General features: G+C 44.4%; 1 protein-coding gene and 1 pseudogene across 4 annotated transcripts in view; one reads left to right on the top strand and one right to left on the bottom strand.

Annotated features, from left to right (window-relative positions):
• The window catches only part of RBFOX2 (RNA binding fox-1 homolog 2), a 281688-nt gene that overhangs the window by 158910 nt on the left and 98068 nt on the right, over window positions 1-24710 (bottom strand). The window lies entirely within an intron of this gene.
• On the top strand, window positions 14272-19428 carry LOC125918381 (60S ribosomal protein L17-like; annotated as a pseudogene).

Here is a 24710-nt window from a genome sequence, read left to right on the forward strand (position 1 = left end):
GTTTTGTGATAGCTACAAACCATAAATACATGCCTGCACCAATGGCTTTAGAATATTAGTTTGCAATAAACATAATACTGGTATGAAAAAGCAGTTCCAATCCATTTACTTTAAGCTAAACTGAACACCAACTTTCCAAACTGCCTCCCTTCCAATACTATAAATGTGTTCTGCTAAGCACAGTAAAATAGCATCCCAATCCAAGCTCTACTACAATCAAGCTTGCTGTATAGAATTATCCAGAGTCTAAAATCATGCATCCAGGGGCACCTGGGTGGCTCAGTCGGTTGAGTGACCGACCTCAGCTCAGGTCATGATCTCACGGTCTGTGAGTTCGAGCCCCTTGTCGGGCTCTGTGCTGACAGCTCGGAGCCTGGAGCCTGCTTTGGATTCTGTGTCTCCCTCTCTCTCTGCCCCTCCCCCACTCATGCTCCATCTCTGTCTCAGAAATAAATAAACCTTAAAAAATATTTTAATAAATAAATAAATAAAATCATGCATCCAACACAGTAAGCTCTAGTCACTATTTGAATTTAATTCAACTAGTTAACATTGAATTTTTAATTCCTCAGTCACACTAGCCACATTTCAAGGGCTCAAGAACCACATGAGGCTAGTGGACAGAACAGATAAAAAACATTTCCATTGTCACAGAAAGTTCTATTGGACAGAGCTGTTCTAGAACATGGTAACTAGGAAGCAAAAGGTCTTCCAAGTACCCAAAATACCAAGATGTTCATGTACTTTCATCAGCAGGCAGGGAAACTCCACCAGGCCTTCTCTCAGAAACTATTTATTTTTATTTTAGAAATACATTTCTATCCTGGTTACCTGGCTACTTGCCCACTGAAAATTTAAAAGGCAAATTAGGAAAAAGGAACTAGGAAGCAGTAAGGACCGAGTACCAGGGGAAAGGGGAATATTATGTTAGAGGCAGCCACATCAGGAACCAGAGAGACCAAGAGAAAAAAAATCTAAAAAGCAGGTAAGGTATTAAAATGCATACAGATGTCAAAATGGAGCCATATAGTAAGGCCACACCAGTAAATGTTCCTGAAACACCATCCTTTTAGTCATAAAGTATAATTGATGTTGACAACTGTGTTAAAACCATTAATGAAGTGTCTACTATTATCCTATGAAAAAGAAATAAATTATATAGTTATATAATACACTTTGCAAGGATTTATTTCCAAAATAACGAAATCTTAAACATCTTGGTTTTTAGAGAAGGGAAAATCCTCTGAGCGAGCTGGAATACACCACCACCAAAAATAACTCATTCCTAAAATATTCTGTATGGTCAAATTTTCAATTCAGTTCAACCAACATGAACGAATGTTCAGTTAAACCAATATGAACAAATGTTGTTTACAGAGCAGGGACAGATACGAGAATAAGACAAGATCCTTCTGTTCAAGGAATTATGGTTCCTCCATACAAAAGAACACTATATAGCTTTGGCAGGGGGTAGAGAAAGTTCTTGGAATACTCTACTATATATTTTTAAGTGATAAAAGAAACGTTCAGAATAATGTATAGCACATTATCATGAGGGGGAGGGTGCGATGAGGAATTTTACACAAAATGGTAAAATGCCTATTGTCTCAAGGCGAAAGGCACTGGGAGGGCTCAAAACCAGAATCGGGAAGCAACTTTTCACTATACAACTGTTTTGTACCTTATGAATATTGAGCCACATACATGTACTGTCACCTAAGTTTGTTGTTTTTTTTTAAGCAAGTTCTCTATCCCCAAGAAACCTATAATCTAGTGGCTTACCCAGGCTTCAAAAAACTGAAGGGCTAAAACACTAAAAAAAAAAAAAAATTTTTTTTTAAAAAGGGCACCTGAGTGGCTCAGTCGGTTAAGTGTCCGACTTCAGCTCAGGTCATGATCTCACGGTTCATGGGTTCGAGCCACATGTCAGGCTCAGAGCCTGGAGCCTGCTTTGGATTCTGTGTCTCCCTCTCTCTGTCTCTACCCCTCCCCTGCTCATGCTCTGTCTCTCAAAAATAAACATACATTAAAAAAATTTTTTTTTTAACTGAAGGGCTAGACACCTATTTAACTTATATTTTATTCTTACTAAAAAGTTCACTCTCTACTATTTGAAATCTCAATTAATGAATTGATTTCAAAAAACTCAAAGTTGAACTGTTACAGAAAGTGCAATGATCCTTACCATGACCTCATATTAACTTTTGAAAAAAAAAAAAATGCTTGCATAAAGATGTACACTTTTCAAGAATAAAAACATCTTACTGGATAATCCAGCAAAGATTGGTTGAAAACCTCCCAGGAAAGCTACAGAATGGTCTTCTGTACCATATGGGAGGCAAGGTCAGGTCACTTTGATAGTCCCTGAGGGGAGAATGCTGGTGACTTCCCAATATTTTTTCTTTCATTCTACCTTAGTAACAAAACTTGGTTTTCATTCTAGGACATTACCATACACACCTTACAAAAAAAAACAAAACAAAAAAACTATATCTCCCAACCTCCCTTGCAGTAAGGTGCAGCCATAAGACTAAGTTCTAGCCAAGGAAATATTAGTAGAAATGTTATAGGAGACTTCCTGAAAGTCTTCTTTAGCAGGGGAGGAATCATGGGTGGAGCTGTAGCAACCATCTGGGCCACATCCTACAGACAGAAAAGCAAAGAACAGTAAGGATCCTGGGTCTGTGATAACCACGGAGAACCACATCAGCTCTGGACTACCTACTTTCAGGCTTCTTTTTCCTGAAACACAATAAAAACTCACTCTCGTTTTAGCCGCTTGGTGGGGGAAGAGGGAGGTTCTATTGTATGTAGCTGAATTTAATCCTAAGTGAGCCTTTCCATAGTAAATTATTTTACTGTAATTTACAAACCAAAATGATAGAAATTTGATACGACAGAAACCAAAATGATAGAAATACAGTATTAGCGTAGCAGCTCCTGAATTCCAGTATGAAAAAAGTCAAATGTGTGTGTGTGTGTGTGTGTATGTGTCTGTATATACATATACACCTTCATTTTCACCACGTGAAAAAAGCGGGTAATAATGCCTACATCACAGGGATGCTGTCAGACTCAAATAAAACAGACTGTGCTAACTAGTCTGTAAACAGAGCGTTATATCCATCATTACTATTGCCATTACCACTATACTAGCTGACTGGTTAAGTGTCAGTCACAAAACAAAAAGTATATGAAAGCAATTGAAACAGACACCTGGGTTTCAAGCCCAAGGAATTCTGTGACCCTGTCAAACCTCCTTCACTAACTTTCTTATCTCTTTTACTTTGCAGAAAATACTAGATCAGCAACCTCAGTTTCCTTTTCTAAAGTGGGGGGGGGGGGGGGGGGGAGGGGGGGGGTGTGGAAGGAGTTGAGTGGTTATAAGGGGGAAAAAAGAGTAACGGTGGTAAAAGGTTGAAAGCAGTTAGGGAATATGACACATTTGAAATAGATAACCCTGTTTTAGCGTTTCACAAACTGTCCAGAGGTAGCCCAGCCATTTTTAAATCGATGCTAGCAATGGTTTACTTCTACAATTTATTCACTCAAAAAAAACTGAATATATGCATACGGCTTCTACAGAGTATGTAGCAACTTATCATTAAAGGTGGGATGCAGTATGAGAGAAGTAAGGGAAGGTGCCCTGATACAAAAAAGGATTTTTTTTTTTAAACCTGTGTACTCAGGCACAGGCAGTATATTTAAAACAAAAATGGCTTCATCTCTTCCGTTTTTACACTTAAGAATGATTTAACTTCTCCAAAATGTGTCCTGAAGTCTGAAAAAAAGCAAATGAATTCCCTTGTTGAAGCCATCAACGCGCCCGTGAAACCGCTTCTGGGGGCTACTTTAATCCACGGAGACACTGCACGGGAGTCATGTCGCACTGCGTTGTTCAATTCATTCTGTTTTGAAAAGTATTCCAATGGTCATGTAACTCCGAGACACGTGCTTGAAGCAATTTTACTCTTTGCCAGACTTCCGCTTTTCAGAATCTTCTAAGAGGAGACCGAAATTAAGAGATGCTTTTTACTAAGTTTCAAAGATACCCACGGGCAGCAAACGAGCCATCCAGGGGTGTCAGAGATGAGCCGACAGGCAGACAGATGCCAAGAGTCTGCGGCACATTTTAAAGGGCTACAGTCAGGATAACAGGAGTGTGAGAGACAAAGTCAGACATCTTGAAGGTTTTTGTTCCCAGAAGGGCTACCAGAGGCACTGCCCTTTTATTTTTTTTTTTTAAATTTTTTTTTCAACGTTTTTTATTTTTATTTTTGGGACAGAGAGAGACAGAGCATGAACGGGGGAGGGGCAGAGAGAGAGAGGGAGACACAGAATCGGAAACAGGCTCCAGGCTCCGAGCCATCAGCCCAGAGCCTGACGCGGGGCTCGAACTCACGGACCGCGAGATCGTGACCTGGCTGAAGTCGGACGCTTAACCGACTGCGCCACCCAGGCGCCCCGAGGCACTGCCCTTTTATGTACCCTTCCCCGCTGAACGGCCATATCCAAGCAGCTTTAATTAAGCAGTATGGTCTCTGGGGAATTGGAACTATTCTACCTTTCCTGTTTGAGACACTTCTTTTATAATGGCTGTTTGTGAGTCTGATGTATTGAGGGCTTGCCGGTCTTCTGAGCCGGCAGGAAGAATAAAAACACCGAAATAACACGATCTCCTGAGAAGGTAATCTGTCTAATGCTAGACTGAACCAGACCCTTCCATCCCAGATCTAAGCGATGTCTTCCATATCCAAGTTCTCCCAAAAGATAGTACATCCCAAACCCTATAAACTTATTTTCAGGCCATGACTACGCTGTTAATAACATACATGAGTTCAGTGGGACTTACTTTAATCATTTCTGAAACACAGTTTATTTTTAGTAAATATAAAAGTCCCCCACATGGGAAGCTACAACCATGCCAAAAATTTTCTATGAGGAGATAAAGTCCTATTTATAGACCTATCAGTTGCTCCTTGCTTAGGCTGTAACATAGTTTCCACTTTAAGCCTGATATGACCTCCCCTGACTTCTCTCCTCTCTAATGTTCTTTTCATCCTGAAGTTTCTCACATTTATCTTCACCTTCACAGGGCACTTAAGTTAAGCTACCATGGGGCTGGGGGGTGGGGGCGGGAAGGGAGAAGGAAAGAATCTCCTCTCCCTAAGCCTTCTCCCAGTGGAGGGGTTTCGGTGGGTTTCAGGAACCTAAAACGAGGAAGAAAGGAGTTCTTCAACCGGTGAGCTGCTTGCGAGAGAACCTAATAAATACTTAGTCCACAAGAACACTGCCACACAAGCGAGCCACGCTCCTGACAAGTGGCCCCACAGAGGTCTTCATCTGTGTATGACTTTGCTTCAAGTTTTCCATCTTTTACAAACCCAGCAAGAATAAATGTCAAGGTTTCCAATATGGAGGATGTTGTACTCCACAGCTAACCAGGGAACCAAACGATAAATGTAAGAGATTTATTAACTTTCTCCTAAAGACTGTCTCCTTCAGGGCCCAAGCTGCTGTTGATGTTGTTTTACATCAGCTGCCTGCATCTACACATCCCCACTTAAAATGCTAACTGCCGGACCTCCATCAACGATTTCAGAAGGGGAAGCGCCTCACCCTCATCCAGTGAGCCATGTTCATGGTCTCCTTTCCCTAGCAGTGGCAGGAGCCATACCCCCTCTCACCCTGCCCCTGCCCCTGCCCCACCCCACCCCCTGGACGAGACTGTAAATAAACCCTGTCTTTACTGCTCTGGCAAACCCTCACCCCTTTGATCTCTGAACCCCAGTAAAATCCGTTGTCCCTGGTTCACTTTTTTTTTTTTTTTTACAACCTTAAGTATATAACTGCCTTTTGTTAATTTTATGTCTATAGGTCTTATATCCTGAACGAGACTGCAAGTTCGATTATGAGCTCCTCAAGGGCAAAAGCCGTGTCTTATTCATCTCAGGATCATCCGCGTCATGCCAGGCGGCTGGCACAGAACAGGCACATGGTACTCATTGCTGAAATATTTGTTAGGCTGATCCGGATGGCAGGGGCCACGGAGTAAAGTATACTTCTCTTATGTGAATCTCACTGCACACAACTTAGGAAGGGCCAACCTGACTGCAGTGGCACTGGATCGCAAGCAATTCCTGAAAGGAGGGAGAAGAACACGGCCATGAAGGTGACACCCAGGCACCTCCCACTGGGGGATCTCATCCCCATTCGCGTGTATTCAAAAACATGGTGAACACAGGATACACCGAATGACAGAGCAAATGACAATATTTCCTCACTCCAAGGAAATTCAACCTGCTTTTTCCATCTACCTGTTTATCACTCATCTTCTCATGCCCACCTCTTCCTGCCCCCTCCAATTCACAGTGAAATCCCCAACTCTCCAGGATCTCCAGGAAAAAGCTCGTGATTTAGCATTTTCACTTATAACAAGAATGGATGGATTTAAATTTCAGTAAAAATAACTCAAAATAAACATCAGTTAAAAATTCCCTGATTGTAAAAGTTGGCAAAGACCAAGAAATGCTCCTCTTAAAAAGCCGTTTTCCCCTCTGACCTTTATCACGTAAAATGGTACTTCCCTTTTTAACAGAAGACATACGGATTTTCTGGGGTGAGCTGAGGCGTGGACATGGATGATTAAATGAACTCTCAAGCTCATTTTTCGGAGGCAGCATGATACTAAAGAAAGAACTTGGGTTTGTAAGTAGAATCAAATTGCCAAATCACCACTCATGAGCTATGACCTTGAGCAAGGACTCTAACCTAACCTCTCTCAACCTCTGTTTCTTCATCTGTAAATGCAGGGCTATTTATCATGAAAATCAGAAATAACGTACCTAAAACATCTAGTAGGTTAGTGCCCGGCTAAGTAAATTACAATTGTTAATAGATGTGCTTATTGTCATTTTTTTTCTCAGCCCACAATAAAAGACAGAAAATGGAAAGGACTCCTTGACATTTTAGGGCCACTGTTATAATTTCTTTTAAATTGGTACCAACAAAGGGGCGCCTGGGTGACTCAGTTGGTTGGGCAACCGACTTCGGCTCAGGTCATGATCTCACAGTTTGTGAGTTCGAGCCCCGTGTCAAACTCTGTGCTGATGACTCAGAGCCTGGAGCCTAGTTGGGGTTCTGTATCTCCCCCTCTCTCTACCCCTCCCCTGCTCACGCTGTGTTCTCTGCCTCTCAACAATAAATAAACGTTAAAAAAAAATTAAATTCGTACCAACATAACATCAGTAAGAACTCACCTAAAGAGAGCTATTTTCTCTGTGAATTTCAAAGTAAAATCTGCAGGAAGAGAAACACAGTGTTCCGTTGGGCAAGATGACCCTATTAGAGCCCGTGACTAGGGGAATTTATAGGTGGTATCATGAGAAACAAAGCTCTTCACAGCGGGGGGAGCTTCCAACAAGGGAGGATAGATGTCAGGGATTCCCGGTAGGGGCAAACCCAATACTGCAGTATCTATGTCATAGAAAAGCTTCGAGTAAAGGAATTTGCTTTGTTTTGTTTTGTTTTAACTCTTCCAAATTCCACCCTCCCTTAAATCAGCCATACTGTACTCATCTGACAATGGCAAACAGGAAAGGAAATACCTGCCCTACATGAGGTAAGGGGGATGCTCAGAAAGTGGGAGATGATGGCCAGAAAGGATGAGAACGTTTCTATGTACGAAAGGGGAAAACTGATGGCTGAATCATCTTCTTCTGTGGCTTTCAGGAGATGGCAGGATCGTCTTAGTCACTCACCTTCTCTAGAGACACGGCTGTGAACCGGAAGATAGCAGTGTTTGGTCTTCTACAGGGCAGGGCTAAAAGCCACTAAGGAGTTAAAGCTTCCAGAGCATGAGAATAAAAATGCTGGAAGGAATTCTCAGGCTTTTTTAGCCAGCCCAGTGGAACGGAAGAAAGCCTGGGCATTGGAGCCAGATGGGCCTTCCTAACTTTGACCTTGGGCAAGTCGGACAGCCTCCCTAACCTCCTCTCTTCTCCTCTCTAAAATCGGATAAATGGCGTGTGCCCTGCAGAAGGCAAACTGTAGAAAGCAAACTGCTTCACAAGAAGCACGCAATACAGGTTGTTTGTCCTCAAACCTCAGGCTAGCCATATGCAAAACGCCGGCGGCTGGCATATGTCACAAATGTCCGTCCTCTCCCTTTCCTTTCCGTCTAACTTAGCAGAAAGGGACTCAAGTCCAAGTAGGGAAAGGAACTTTCCCAAGGTTACACGGCTGGTTACTGGCAGAACTAAGGCTTAAAATCAGCTTTTGCAAGCTGGATGCATCGCACCTTGCCTCGTTAGGAACATTCCCTTGGGGACACAGCAAGCTTGGCTTAACGTTAAATGGGCTCAGAGGGTCGACGTGAACTAGAGAACAAGCTAACTGCAAGGTCAGCAGCTCCCCATGGTTTAGACACCCAAGAGTTAAGCCCTCGGCCAGGGCCAAGGCTCCAGAGAGCCTGGGCTGGGCAGACTCCTATGGGAGGAGGCCAGAGAGGCACTGAAATCCACTCCTTGCTGTGATTGGTCGGCTCCCAAAGGGGTGGGGAAGAGGAAAGGGGGAGGAATGTCACCCGATCCCCACGGGGAAACGAGAGCAGGAGCATCTGCTCAGGTTTTCAACTAAATCTGTAAAATATTTCTGAACACTTGACCACCAAACTCAGAAGACTGTAACCTCTGACCTTCATGAACAAGAGAGCGCTTGTTCTTTAATGACCAGATTCCTAGTAATACAATCTAGAGGAGCGAGCAAATGCAAAGAGGCAGTTTAATATCGCTCTGGTCCCAAATTAGGAAGGAAGGCTTCTGCTCTAGGTGCTTGAAATCAACACCGCCACCATCCTGCCTGCCCCCTTGCCCTTATGGCGACAGGAACCAGCCTGTTGGCCTCTCTGCTACCATTTTGCTCAAAGTCTGCCATTCCGAAAACATGACAAGACTACACAACCTCATCCCTTCCCCTGAATTTCTCTCCATCCTCTTTAAGAGGAGGCCCTTCCTTTTTAAAAAGGGTATCTTATTGTGAGACGCAACCACTCCGTAATTATGTCAGCACACATGCGCAGGGCAGAGAGAAGGGAGGGTTGGGGGAGAGAGAAACCCAATACCTTGCCAAAGCCATTGGGAAGTCTGCCCAAGTTATTAATCCAGGACGGGGCCACTTAACTGAATTGGTTGAGGCAATGCCCTTCAATCCTGGCTACGTCCTTTCCCCCAGGGGAGAGCACAGGAAGGGCCTATCTCCTCAAAATCTTATGACCCTGACAAGTCTTGATTCCTCAGAACTTCTCTCCCATTTCAAGGGAATACACAAAATACTTCAGCTCTGAGCAGAGAATCAGAGAGCCAACCCCTACCCCCAATATGCTATGGGGACTCCACAGGACTGGTCACTGAAGAGCCAATGAAACCACATTCCCTGTGTCGTTACCTACAGCCACAACTCAACAACTCAATTTTAAGTCCCAGTAACTGACGTGGGGGACGGGGACGTGCACCAAAGTAAAATCAAAGAGAAAGCCTCCTACTGAAGGATGGAAACGGGAGGCCCTTGAAGTCAGTCCAGGGACAAACGTGAGCCTGCCTCATTGAGGCCCCAGGAACCAGGCCAAGGCCCATCCAAAATAACCCGAATGGCTGGGCAGACCCATCCCTCAGGAACTGTGTAGACTAGTAATGACCTGACCCAAAGGGTGAAGATTCCTCAACCTGGAGCCAAAGCAAATCAGCTTCAGGAAGTTGCAGAGGCTCCTTATGTCTCCCCTTTGTTTCTGCTCTACAATCCCAAAGCCAAACTTAATCCAAACTATGCTACGAATGCCCTTTGCTAGCACAGAGGTCTCATTTATAAATCCCAGGGAACAGAAGTGACTCAGCCCTCTTTTACAGGAATGTTCAGCAAATTAACTACTCAAGGAGGTTCTGCGTGGTTATTAAAAACACAGGCTTCAGTGTCAGGCAGGCCTGGGTTTAAATACCTGTTCCACTACTTTCCAGCTCTGTGGAACTCTCCTAAATCTCTCCAAAGCTCGGTTTCTTTATCTGTCAAATATGGCTTCCACGCCTACCTCAAAGGGAAGGCTGCTGAGAATGATGGGGAACTGAGGGGTGTGTGTGTGTGTGTGTGTGTGTGTGCATGTACTTAGCACAGGAAGCATTCAATAAACAGTAGCTGTCACTATGAATTATTCTCGAGGACTATAACACAACTTGTCTGAAGAAAAAACACCGCCAGCTGACAAGTGTATTAGCATCCCTGCACCTTACCCCTCAGATCGGAGACTGGTAAACAGCAGGAAAAAGCCAAGGATTACTTCATGACCATCTACTGAGCAACGTGCTGGGTGCCAGGGGAAGAGAGTGAGTGAAGGCCACAACCTCTCCCCGCGAAGGAGTTCACGCTGTGGGGAGGACAGGACCAGGACGGAAAGGACGTGATGAGGAGAAAGGGAAGGACCGCCCGGCTTGTGTTCCGCCGTGAAACGGTTGCTTTTGAGTCTGGTCCCAGCAGTGAGGGTCACGTCGAAGAAATCTATCGGGACCACGGAGGCTGGCGGGGCGCTGGAAAACGGGGTGCATTCTGGAGCTCTGTGCGCCAAGAGTGAGGGGACGGGGAGTGGGGCCACGCGCTGGGGGAGAAGTATCGTGGTCTTTTCGCTTCACACTACACCAGGAACGAATTGCATCGAGCGTGGAGCAGCCATGAGCACACATTTTCAGGCACCACAAGGTCACTGCTTGCAGCGCTGATGCAGCGGCACGTGCATTTTTTAGCAAAGAGGCACGGGGCGCTCGAAGAATGACACTCATTCAATCGAAAACATGAATTCTCACTGAAAACCAAGCACTGGGGAAGGCCAGAAGGGGCTGGGTTCCATCAGCCAGTGGCACCAAACCCAGAAACCAGTGCTCTGGCTCCCTCCTCGCTTACAAATTTTCATCCTCAAGAGCCCAGTCTGTCAAACCGGCACACGCACACCTCAAAGCCCGCGTTGCTGACGGACTGGAGCAGGGCTAGGCCACTCCTTAGTCACGACAGCACACGTCCATCAGGAGACAGATCACACTTGGGGAAAAGCACTGAACTGGCAACGAAGGCTCCAGCCCAGAGACCCAGCTCTGCCACTAGCAAGAGCTCTAAGAACATACGACTACAGCTTTGGGTAGCCCTCTGACCTAGACTCGGTTTTCCCATCCACAGAACCAGGGCGACGGGACGACATCCAGCCCTCACATTCAAGGGGGTCCCGAGGGCCAAGCAGATGCCCCCACCGCGCATTCCTGTCTCGGCATTGTGGCAGACGTGCCACCGAAGAGCCGGGACACTGCGACACGCGATTACAATTCATTCTCTCAACTAGACTGAAAGTTCAGGCCCAGCAAAAAGTCAGCCACAACCGTTCTGGAACACAAACTAGAAGGTGTGGGGACTTGCAGTCCTGGTCCAGATTGTTCATTTTATGAAGGTCAGGACTCTCTGTTCCTTGGACATTAAGCCAGGAAAGAGAGCAAAAGAAAGCAACGGGGCAACCGTCAAGTCACCTGGCACCTGGAAGGGCACATCGTTTGCTTGCAAGAGGAGCCCTCCAAACGGGACGCTCAGAAGGGCAAATAGGAAGGGGCAGCTGCTAGTATTTCTGGCCAACAGATCAGGGCCTGAAAGATGGGTGTTCTCTCCACTGAACAACTCGTATGGTCAGAAATAATCTTGTTGCCAGCACGCAACAAACCGGCAGCTCTTTAGAGAGGGCTCTCTGGGGACCCAGGGCTGCGGCAACCAAGGGAAACGTACCCAGATCAGATCAGCGACGGCCGCTCCGGTTCCACGGGAGGTATTGTGGGGAACAGCAGCACCGGCCAACACACAAGATTTACACAATGAGCTCCCTGAATGCCGCACGTGTCCAGGTCAGACGAGCCGCTGCTCTGCCACGAACAACCCGGGAGGCAGATGCCACGCATCCTATCTCCCCATGCCTTTCGCTGCCGCTCCTCAAGAGAGCCTGGGAGGGTGGTTTTTCACGGCAGTTGCCCATTCTCTCCATTTTAAATCCGGAGGAAGAAGTCTTATTTTTTGTCTCCTCCTCTTTACCTTTCCCTTCCCAACATAAACACACGAAGAAGATGTGGTCTGTCCACACAATGGAATATTACTTAACAACAGAAAAGAACGAGGTACTGATGCATGCCACATCGTGCAGGAACCCTGGAAACATGCCAAGGGAAAGAAGCCAGACACAATCGGATCACGTTATATGGGATCCATTTTATATGGAACATCCAGAAAAGGCACGTCTGCAGAGACAGACAGTAGAGACGAGTGGTTGCCTGGGGGGGGGGGGGGGGGGGGGGGGGGGGGGGGGGGGGGGGGGGGGTGGGGGCATGATGGCTTAGGGGTACACAGTTTCTTTTCGGAGTGACGACAGTGCTCTAAGATCGACCTCGGTGATGGCTGCACAACTCTGTGAACGTAACTAAGATGCCACCGAACTGCACACTTGAAATGGATGAAATGCACAGTATCAAATTATATGCAATAAAGCTGTTCTCAAACGCCTCAAAAGAATCACCACCTCCTTTAGGAAGGGAACCGTAATGAGGGGGGTTTAACTCTCTGGCCGCCCCTTGTTTCCAAATGCCAGCCCTGGAGCCTTCCTATCAACTGCTCCTTTTGCACAGGCTGACGCCTTTCCCAAGATAACTGGGCTCGATGGCAGCTCTGCTTGGGGTCTTAAAGTCCACCCCCGCTGTCTGGACTTTAGCGTCCTGCCTTCCACATCTAGCTTCCCTGTCCCTGAAAAGGTAGTAAACCTCCCCCACCCCTCCCAGCACACACCGCACACCGCACCCCCCCCCACCCCCTCCCACCCCCACAGGGGCAGCCGTGGCTCACGAATGACCTGTAACACCACGAAAAGGAATGAAGATAAATGATAACGGGGAAGCACAGGTTTGGGAACTGCAACAAATCTGGGCTCCGATCAAAGTGCGTGACCACGTGACTCTGCCTCACTCTCAGTTTCCACTTCTGCAAAATGGAGAAACACTACCTAATGCGTTTAATGCACACGGTGGTGATAAAAGTTAAATGGGAAAATCTATGTAAATGATTCATATGATGCCTGGCTCACAGAAGGCACTCAATAAATAATAACTGTTATTTATAGAAGTCTTATGCCCAGTTTTTTCATGCTGTCCTCCAGCAGGTCAGCCTCTCTATCACAAAGGCGGCAAAAAAGGCAGGCCTTTGGTGCCATCAAATTGTTTGTCATCTTTCTCACTTTTCTAACCCATCTCACGCACAGATCCGTAGTCCATTCCTAATCCTTCTGAATTTTTGACTTCAATTTTTTTTCCTTTTTTTTTGGACTCACTTTAACTTCAAACCTCAGGCTCCGTATTGCCCCTTCAGCTCTATGCTCTCTCCTCAGCCATAATTTGTATTTACTGCCTTCCTTGTAATATGGTAAGCCACTCGCAGCACAGCACCCGGTATCCCACTCCTCCTAAAAGCCTAACTACCACGGCATCAAAACAACTTCAGATGAACCTCAGACAAAATTAGGATGGAAACTTAAAATGGAACCCTAGGCAGCCATGAAAAATGTTGCTATAAAAATAGCTCATGGCAGGGTGCCTGGGTGGCTCAGTCAGTTAAGCATCCAATGCTTGATTTCGCCTCGGGTCATGATCTCACGGTTCATGAGTTCGAGCCCCGTGTCAGGCTCCATGTTGATCGTACAGAACCTGCTTAGGATTCTCTCTCTCTCTCTCTCTCTCTCTCTCTCTCTCTCTCTCTGCCCCCTACCCCCCAAAATAAATAAATAAACTTAAAAAATAGCTATTGGCATGAAAAGATATTTACAATAGAGTGGGAAGGAGCTGGAAGCATCCTACAAAGTCTGTACAGCATGATGACATTTTGTAAGGAATTTTACAATGTGTGTAGATGCAAATACTGCACAGAAACCGGAGTAGACCAACAAACAACGAAAAGATAAAGTTACATATATTAAGACGATTTTTATTTTATTCTTTTGGCCTACTGGATCTTCTCAATTTTCCTTGACGAATGTGTATTACTTTTAAGAAAAAGATTTTAGGATTTTTTTTTTAATGAATTTAAACAATACAGTGCCTCTTCACTATTTTCTTTGCAGACACGGTAGCATGGCTCTGGTCAGACCAGGACTCACATCCCTAATCTACCACTTATTATATATACGAAACCTTTAGCCTTGGTGTTCTCATGTGGAAAATGACGATGATGAAGAACACTCTAGCAGTCTTCAGGGAGTCTCGGGCCGTGGTTCTCAGCTTAAGCGTGCATCAGAGACACCTGGAGAGCCTGTCGAACCAGAAGGCTGCGTCCCCTCCCCAGACTTTCCACTTTGGTAGGTCTGAGGGAGGGGGCAGACCACGAATCTGAGGAAGTTCCCAGGTGATGCTGATGCTGCTGGTCTGGAAAACCACAGGACAAAGTCTCCTTTCAATATGCCACACAGATCCTGAGTGCTCCTGCAGGACTACCTGTTCCCCAGAGACTGAATTACATTAGAACCTGAGACTGCACATCCACCCAAAAGCCCACACTTCTACAACTTGAGTGAATTCACTCCGAGACATGGAAGGAACTGGTTTTCCACTTAAGGCGAAAACAAATAACAATTATTATGACTGCATGTAAAATACCTGACTTTAGCAGGGGACAAACGTCTGAGACTGTGGGCACAGATAAAAGACGCTGCGAGAAACAGACGCACAGTGAGTCCACTGCACGCTGCCCCGTGCCTGCCTGGGGAGCAGAGCAGAGCCCAGCCTGGGTCACAAAGCACTTGCTTTGCTCTGGGTGCCCTCTGTTGACAAAAACAGACATAGCCACTTGCTCTGCTGCTCTGTCCCTTTTTTCCTCCCACCCCAGGAGAGCCAAGAGTCCTTCAGGTGTGACTCAGGTTCAGAGGGGAAAAGGTTTCCAGTTATGAATTTTTTCCTAAGCCCCTACATAGTCAGGACATTCTTCTTCCGACGTCCCCAGTCCCCCTCACTTTGCATCTGCAGCTTATCTCCAAACAGGTTAACTAGCTTAGGACGGCAGAACAGGAAGTGATGGTAACGGAGGTGGAATTTAAATCACGGTTGCCTTTCACTTCAGAAATGGCTAGCATTAGCACAGCGGGAATAAACTGCTTTGGTAAATACTCCCTGATACAATGTGAAACCCTGCACAATGTGTAATAATTTTAAAAGTATATATACTGACTGTTGAAGTTTCTATACATGAAAACTGTCTAGTAGCACCTTCCAGACAACTAAAAGTAGAATCAGGGGCGCCTGGGTGGCTCAGTCAGTTAAGCATCCAACTTCGGCTCAGGTCATGATCTCACAGTTCGTGGGTTCGAGCCCCACTTCGGGCTCTGTGCAGACAGCTCAGAGCCTGGAACCTGCTTCGGATTCTGTGTCTCCCTCTCTCTCTCCCCCTCGCCCCCTCACGTTCGGTCTCTCTCAAAAATAAATAAACATTAAAAAAAAAAAAAAAAAAAAAGGTGGAATCAGAGCATGTCAGAGTAGGCCAAGAGCTCAGATATCATGGTCTCCAATTTCCTCATTTATACGGGGAAACCGAAGGCCCAAAGAAGTAAAGTGACATATCCAAAGTCAAAGTTAGTGAAAAGCCAGTTTCCTGATTTCCTCATGACTCATGGTCTTCCCACTATACTGTGGTCTTTATTCAGAAACTTTTTCACGCAGGCATTACCAACAGGACGACAGCTGCTTAATTTTAGCCACGTGGTAGAGGATAAAGAAAGTAGTGAGCATGGAACAATTCCTGACAGGAGTGGGAGAGGAAAAAAAATCCTACCTTTTTCGACTGCAAAATTAAGCCTTTTCTGGTATCAATACTTCCTTACTAGCAATCAGTTTTAAATGAAAGTATTCCCACTGGGTCAAAAACTGCACTTACTATCAACAAGCAGTTGTCTAAATAAGGAGTCGGCAAGCTATGGTCCATGGGCCAAATCCAGCCTGTCACTCGTTTTTGTATCACCCGCATACAGACCATGACTTACGCGGTCTTTACATTTTTTAAATGGCGGGGGACAAACAAATCAGAAGCAGCGTATTTCAGGACGTGGAAATTACATGAAATTCAGAGCCCACAAATAAAGTTTTATTAGAACACGGCCCCATTCGTTCATTTACATGCTATCTATGGCTGCACACAAGCTACAGCAACAGAGCTGAATGGCTGCAACAGAGGCCCCAACACCCACAACATTTGCTCTCGGATCCTTCGCAAAAACCGTGTGTCCACCCTTGTTCTAAAGTACTGACGAATGTCGTCACTGGGTCGAGGACGAAGCCCTGCGCCGTCAGTTGCTGGGGGCCCGGCCTCAGGGGCGAGCTCCCCACCCCCTCTGGCAGGCGCCCCACACAGCGTGAGGGCTGATACTCCCTGACACCCAGAGCTCTCCTCCAGAGACGCCGAGGGGGCCCCGTGCCAGGCTCCAGCATGGTTTTCAGTTAATATCCGTCAGCAATCCTACCCATGTTACAAATGAGGACCCAAGCCTGAGAGAGATGAAACAGCAGGCACAAACTAAAACTGTGAGCCCAGATCTGCCGGACGCTAAGGTTCTTTGATTATTCCCCAGTGGTTTTCAAACCGGGTTCCAGCCAGCCGAGGGGCCTCGGGGCCAGAGGAAGCCCAGAGGGTGGGGCTCCACGTCCTCCAAATCTTTTCTAGGAGGACCACGCCACTTCCATTTTTCCTATATTGTGTCCACGTACTTCAGATGAAAAAGACTTTGCGGCTACAAAGTATAGTCTGAAGGTCAGCGCACCTCTTCCAAACAAAAGCTATGCTCTTCTCTCTCTGCCACTTATTACCACCTTTGGCAAATCTCTCATGACACCGGGCACCTTAATTCCCTCATCTGCCAATGGAGATTAAGATCCGGCCTCCTCCCCCCCCTCCCCGTCCCCACACGTCCAAGATCAAATGAAAATGGACAGGAAAGTGATCTGTAAAGGATACAGGACTATAGAAATATAATACAAATTATCACCCCCTCAGTATAGGGCTGGGGAGGGGAACCAGTAGGGAAATAATACCATTTCTACTGACTAAAGAAAAATCAAACTTGCAAGTAAAATGTGAAAAACAACAACAAAAACCCCCAAACATTCAATGAAAAGTAAATAAGGAAAATATCTCAGTGGAAATAACATAAACTTTTCAATCTAACACACTTAGATTTAAAACCCAACTTTACTCATTATCAGCTACAAAGCCTTGGACAATGACTTAAATCTCTTTGAGCCTTGGCTTCCTCACCTGCAAATGGGAGGAATAAAATAAAACTTGCTAAATGCTTCATACAGGGCTTGACACATAGTCAAAGTTCGATTCATGCTAGCTCTCTCTTCCTGGGAACCCTCACTTGTTATTCTAAAATTAAGACACACCTGCTAGAATTAATGCATGGGCTCCCCATACCAGGAAGGAAATAACAGAATTCAGGAACTCAAAGCATCTTTAGCTTAGATGATTCTATGATCCACCTGATACCACAAAGCTTCGAGAGGACAGGCTGAAAGTACTCTAAGGAACAATGAAAAATCCTAAGAATAAAAGATACACAAAGTTCTACTAATTCAATAAGGATGTTTATTGAGTGGTTTAAGAGCTCTGTATGGCTCCACAAAACGGCAGATTTACATTTAAGATCCACTTGACCAAAACCATTAAACTTGTAAGAGGCACTCTCCTGCTCAGGAGAGGTAGATCAGATATCTACCTTCTTGAGTATTAATTTTTTATATAGCTCTGGCAAGGCAAAGGTAAAAAGCCTAATGAAAGCCCGAACAAAGTTTTTTTTTAATCTTCCACAGGAAAAAGTCCCAACAGAGTAGTATCTACAGTTCAAGAAGGCGAAAGTTTACTGTTTAATTTATCCCTTTACCAAATTCCTACTGAGTACTTACTTTGAGCAAAGTATTTGAGAATATCAAGAAGTAAGACAGGGGTGCCTGGGTGACTCGGTTAAGCGGGCAGCTCTTGATCTCAGCTCAGGTCATGATCTCAACAGTTCATGGGATCAAATCCCGCACCAGGCTCTGCACTGACAGCACAGAGCCTGTTTGGGATTCTCTTTCTCTCTCTCTCTCTCTCTCTCTGCCCCTCCCCTGCTCACTTGCTTGCTCGCTCTCTCTCTCAAAATAAATAAATAAACAATTAAAAAAAAAAAGTGCTCTTCCCATAAGTGGCCTGAGGTGATCTCTGAAAATAATTTGCTATTCACTTGACCCGGAAAACTCGACAAAATCATGCAAGTTAAGAGGTGCAAATCTCCGTGTTCACTTTAAGAACACACATGAAGCGACCCAGGCCATCAAGGGTGTGCATATCCGAAAAGCCACCAAATACCTGAAAGACGTCACTTTGCAGAAGCAATACGTGCCATTCTGTCGCTACAATGGTGGAGTTGGTAGGTGTGCCCAAGGCCAAACAGTGGGGCTGGACACAAGGTCGCTGGCCCAAAAAGACTGCTGAATTTCTATTGCACCTGCTTAAAAATGCAGAGAGTAATGCTGAACGTGAGGGTTTAGATGCAGAGTCTCTGGTCATTGAGCACATCCAGGTGAACAAAGTCCCCAAGATGAGGCAGAGAACTTGCAGGGCTCATGGTTGGATTAATCCGCCATACGTGAGCTCTCCCTGCCACACTGAGATGATCCTTACAGAAAAGGAGCAGAGTGGTCCTAAACCAGAAGAGGAAGTTGCACAGAAGAAAAAGATATCCCAGAAGAAACAGAAGGGGGAAAAAGGAGTAAATTCTGCATAAAATAAATGCAAATAAAAGTAAGTAAATAAATAAACAAATAATTTTTTAAAAAAGAAGTATGACAGGATCCTTATTCTCACAGAACATTATGGGTCATCATAAAATAATAGGCAGTGATAAAATGCTATTACGAAGTAGAAATAACATGGCTTGGGAGCTCAGAGGACATTAAAATTCTGTTCCCAAATAAGTGCATCATGCAAGACTTAAAGGAGGAGACAGCCTTTGGAGTGGGACTTAAATAGTGGTAAAGGGGTACATCTGGGTGGCTCAGTAGGTTTAGCGTCCAACTCTTGATTTCGGTTCAGGTCATGATCGCAGAGTTGTGGGATCAAGCCCTGAATTGGGCTCTGCACTGAGCGTGGAGCCTGCTTAAGATTCTCTTTCCCTCCCTCTCCCTTTCTCTCTCTCTCTCTGTCTCTCTTAATCTCTCTCTCAGGGCACCTGGGTGGCTCAGTCAGTTAAGCATCCACCTACTGACTTTGGCTCAGGTCATGATCTCACCTTCGTGAGTTCAAGCCCCCCACTGGACTCTGTGCTGATGGCACAGAGCCTGCTTGGGATTCTGTCTCCCTCTCTCTCTGCCCCTCCCCCCTTGCTCTCTATCTCTCTCTCAAAATAAATAAAAATAAACTTAGAAAAAAAAAAAAGATTCTCTTTCTCCCTCTGCCCCTCTCTCCAACTCACGCATGTGTGCACTCGCTCTCTTATAAAAATAATTTTTTTAACTTAAAAAATTAAAAAATAAATGGTGGCAAAGCGTGGTATTTCAACACATTAAATGCCATAAATAAAGAAATTGGAATTAAAACCCACATCTGATTTCAAAGCTACACTACTCCATCCCATAGTGTGGCTAAAACACAGAATACCTTACCCAACATAGAAAGAAAAAGACTGGGGCCCAATCACGGTATTCACTTAACAGTATCCCCTGAAGAGTTCTCAACAGATAAAAGCTAAACAGAATAATGCTACCCAGTGAGATGAGAGCTGTGCCTTTGTTTAAGTGTATGATTACCCAGAATTTACTGAAATTTTCTGGTGGCACAAAATTTTCTAACACAAAGATCTTAGTTCCCCCGCCTTTCTAAATCAACCCTAAATCAGCTCAGCATAATGGCATAAGCTGATGCTATCAAGAAAATAAAAATATTTAATCTATAACTGAAATACATAACCATACTGGCCACCAACTATGGGGGCTTTTGCTTTATCTTATATGTAACTAGTTGGTTTCATTCTAAACCATCTGCCACGGGCTATCTGTTGAAGAACGAAGGGTTGAGGGGCTCTACCATGTTCCTTCTTTTTTTTTTTTTAATTTTTTCAAATGTTTTATTTATTTTTGAGACAGAGACAGAGCATGAGCAGGGGAGGGGCAGAGAGAGAGGGAGACACAGCATCCAAAGCAGGCTCCAGGCTCTGAGCTGTCAGCACAGAGCCTGACGCGGGCCTTGAACTCACGAACCGCGAGATCATGACCTGAAGTCAGTTGCCTAACCGACTGACCCACCCAGGCACCCCAATGTTTCTTAAAAGTAACTCACAAAATGGTAGCCAACTGTGGCTGTGAGACTATCTGCTGCTTATGCTTACTAACTACTTGGCTGCTCTAAACAACCCTAAAGAGACGAATTACCTGGTTTTGAAAACCACTAACAAAGGAATTTATAAATAGTTCCAGTGATTCATAATCCTTCATTCTTTTTGAAGGCCATATTAAACTTCTCATTACAACACAGATCAATTGCCTACATACAAAGTATTAGGTCAATCTACTGGAAAGCCAAGCAGAGAAGTTATAATCCCTCCATCTGCAAAATAATAAGGATCTGGGTCAAGAGATCCAAACTGTTCTGACAGCCTAAAATCACAGCAAGCTCAAAATGAGTCCAAACAGGCAAACCATGACTGCCAGGATGTGACAAAGAAACCATGTACAGAAGAGGGGTGAGAAGACAGCCAGCCATCATTTCCCCGCTCCCTGTTCACATCACTCATCCATCCACAGATCCAGAGCAGTATGGCTGGACTCAGAGGTAGGAAGTTACGTGATAAAAAGTCCCACTATTTCCACAAGGAAGCAGGATACGCCAACAACCACAAAATCAGACCCAGCAGAGCCCAGGGATGAGAAAAGACTTTCTAGCCTACGTGGAAAACAGAAGGTATAGGCAGTGAAACATCACATCAACCAGTAAGTCGCTCTTGACCTAGGAAATTTTTTAAAATGTAATGCTTACAAAAGTAAGTACTACCCTCCTCACTTCCACTGATGAGGACACTGAGCCTTGGAGAAGTTAAATACTTTGCTCAGTCTTCACCAAACTTCCCAAACTCCCTTGATTCGAAACTTACAGAAATGCTCAGGCAGATGGCGTGCTCGAGGAGCTCAAACGATTAGAGGCGATAAGAAAAGGTTTCATACGTCCCAGTTAAATTATGACCAGGGATCTTGAAGGATACTTAGGAGTCTGCTGGGAACAGGAGAAATATTGCAAGTAAAAGGCACTAGGAAGAAATAAATATCCAGGACCGAGACGTGAAGGACTCTGAAGAGCCATGCAGCATGGAAGAGATATGTGCAAGGGGCAAAGAGCGAGCACGATGGCTGTAGAGAGCCGTGGACGTCGGCGCAGTCTGGCCAGATTCCGTTCCAGTCATGACAGTCTGAGAACGGACCCCCTCTTTCTACTGATGCTGCCAAGATCCATAATGAGTTAGGTAAACAAACTTATGCAGGCTTCACTCCCCTCACACAGGCGTATTAATTATTCTTGGAAGTAAGGTAAAGCTATGTTCCTGAGGTAGAAATTTCAAATCTACAGCCAGAATTCATTTTACATGGTGAATTTAAAAAAAAAAAAAAAAAAAAAAAAAAAAAAAGGAGAGAGAAAGACTTAAATCAGAGACTGTAGGAACTAAATATTCCCTTATAAAAGCTTCCCTAAGGCCTCCTTCCCATAAAACTAATGAGAAAAATGATTTAATGACCCTATTACATGCCAGGAAATTTATGTATGTTATCTCTGATCCTGCAACAACCTTTCACAGTAGATACCAGTCCTATATTATAGATGAAGAAACTGAGGCTCACAGAAGGAAAAAAGCCTGCCCAAAGTCACAGAGCCTGCAATGGCGGAGCCGATAGTTAAGCCCAAAGCCAGGACGCAGTCTGCGCATGCGCGTGTGTGTGTATGTCTATGCGTATGTATCCAGAGGAATTTCCACGAACCAGCCTTACACAGACGCGACGGTGTCTTGGTTAAAGAAGGAAAAAAAAGGCCAATGAACATGGCCGATCCTTCAGCGTATCACGTCCCTCCGGACATGCAGAAAGCAGCATAACCGCTTGTCACCACACAAAGAGCTTTCTTGCCCAAACATGCCTGCCACCAAAAATCTGGAGAAGGCTATGTTAGCCAAACACAAAGCCACTGTAAACCTGCCAGTCCTCCTTGGAGCCATCACCAGGCCTGAACAAAGACAGTCAAATGCCTGTTTCCACCGTCTCTTTCCTAAGAGAGCTACATAGAGTTTATCCAAATTTAGCAAATAAGGTTGAAAACAGTTTTGCTTTACTGGGGGGGAGGGGAAAGAGCTGTCTTGCAAAATCTCACAAAGAACTTGTATCCAAAATATATAAAGAACTCTTACAACTTGTTAAGAGAATAAATGAACCAAATAAAAAGTAGGCAAGAGACTTGAACACATATCTCAACAAAGAAGACATAACGAATGGCTATAAGCAAACGAGAAGGTAACTCTACATCTTTCAGTATTAGGAAATACAAATCAAAACCACAACGAGCTACCAATGCATACTCAGTATAATCAAAAAGGTAGATAAAATCAAGCCACTTTGGAAAACAGTGTAGTAGTTTCTTCAAGTGAAGCATGAGCTTACTTACCACAAAACCCAGCGACTCCACTCCTAGAAATGTGCCCAAGAGAAACTGAAACATATGTCCACACAAAGACTTCCATGCAAATGTTCATAACAGCATTATCCATAATCACCAAACTGAAAACAATCCAAATACCCATCACCTGGTAAATGGACTGACAAAATGCAGTCCATCCATACAAAACAATACTATTTAGCAACTAAAGGGAATGATATAGTGATACACACTACAACATGGGTGAACCTCAAAAACATTATGCTAAGTGACAGAAGTCACACACAGAAGACCAGATAGGGGCGCCTGGGTGGCTCAGTTGGTTGAGCGTCCGACTTCATCTCAGGTCATGATCTCACAGCTCATGAGTTTGAGCCCCGCATCGGGCTCTGTGCTGACAGCTCGGAGCCTGGAGCCTGGAGCCTGCTTCGGATTCTGTGTCTCCCCCTCTCTCTGCCCCTAAGCCACTCGCATCCTGTCTCTGTCAAAAATAAACATTAAAAAAAATGTTTTTAATAAACATTTAAATTTTTTTTTAAATAAGATCATATATACATCATATGATTCCATGTACATGAAATGTCCAGAAAGGATAGAGTCAGAGAGCAGATCAGCGGTTGCCTGGGACTGAGGTGAGAGTGGGACTAACTGCAAAAAAAATTTAGGAAAATTTGGGGGCAGGGGGGATATGGCAACATTCTATAACCATACTATGGCCGTGATGGCATAGCTCTACAAACTGTATAAGACCCTTGAATAAGTATATTTACATTGAATTACTTTTATGGTATGGAAATTATACCTCAATAGTGTTTTCTAAGTTCTTACTCAATATATATGTATATATATTTTCTATACACATGTATGTATATATTTGGTAACTCCAGGGGAAATGGAAAAGTATTTATGAAAGGGAATATAATCATGTTTTATGATTTGGCTATATTTAGTCACAATAATGTAATTATTATGTAACCATAAATCGGGAATAAACACTGATTTTTCTAAATGACCTTATTAGAAGGAAGGAGACCATGTCTAAAAAACTGTTAATATCTCCTCTCCAACAGCAGGCAGCCAAAATATGGTGTCTAAAATTGGTAAATCAAGAAAGAGCAGAATAAGCATGTTATTTAGACACCTGGCAGTCAGCAGCAGACGAAGTGAAATGGTCTTTCCCAGAAGGAAAAAATCTTATGAACTACGTGCAGAATGAAATGATCTAAAATGCAAGAGTAAGTCTGAAGCTGATTACATGGTTCAAGAAAAATGCTAGAACACCAGATGCTGCAGCATTTCCCAGCCCTTCCTCCACTAGAGGGTGTAAGGCAACATCGCAGAAGGCCCTAATCACCGATGGGCAACCTGATGTCAGATATTGGGGAGAAGCAACCATTTTATAATGTACCTCGCATGAAGGCTGACAGTGGGGTTCTGTACAACCTAGCAGAAAGGGAAAAAAAGCGATTTCGGATGTAATTGAAGAGCAAAGCAGAAGTATTTTTCATCAGAAGGGGGACCAGTAAGAAAATATTATAGGTTGTGAGATACAGAAGGGGTATGAAACAATTTACTTCTAAACCAGTCATTTTAACCCAGTCTCCAGCTGGGGCGGGGGCAGGGGGCCGGGGGAGTAAAATTTCTCATTCAACAAATAAGTCCTAGTTAGAACTGATATTAAAGACAGCAAATAATAAAGCCATTGCCTAGAGAGTTCTAAGGCTGCTTTTTTTGTGGCTCCTCCTAAGATTCAATTCTTCACAGCAGCCAGAATATTGTTTTTAAAAATGTATAATGAATCACGTCACTTCCCTGCCTAAAACCTTTCAAAATCGTCAACATTAAACAAGATAATTTTAATTTATGCATTCAACAAATATTTATTGATCTCCTCCTACATATCAGGCTCTGCTCTAAGCAAAGTCACAGCTTGCACAGCACATTTT

This window comes from Panthera uncia, chromosome B4 (genome assembly GCF_023721935.1).
Source record: "Panthera uncia isolate 11264 chromosome B4, Puncia_PCG_1.0, whole genome shotgun sequence".
Classification (NCBI taxonomy): domain Eukaryota; kingdom Metazoa; phylum Chordata; class Mammalia; order Carnivora; family Felidae; genus Panthera; species Panthera uncia.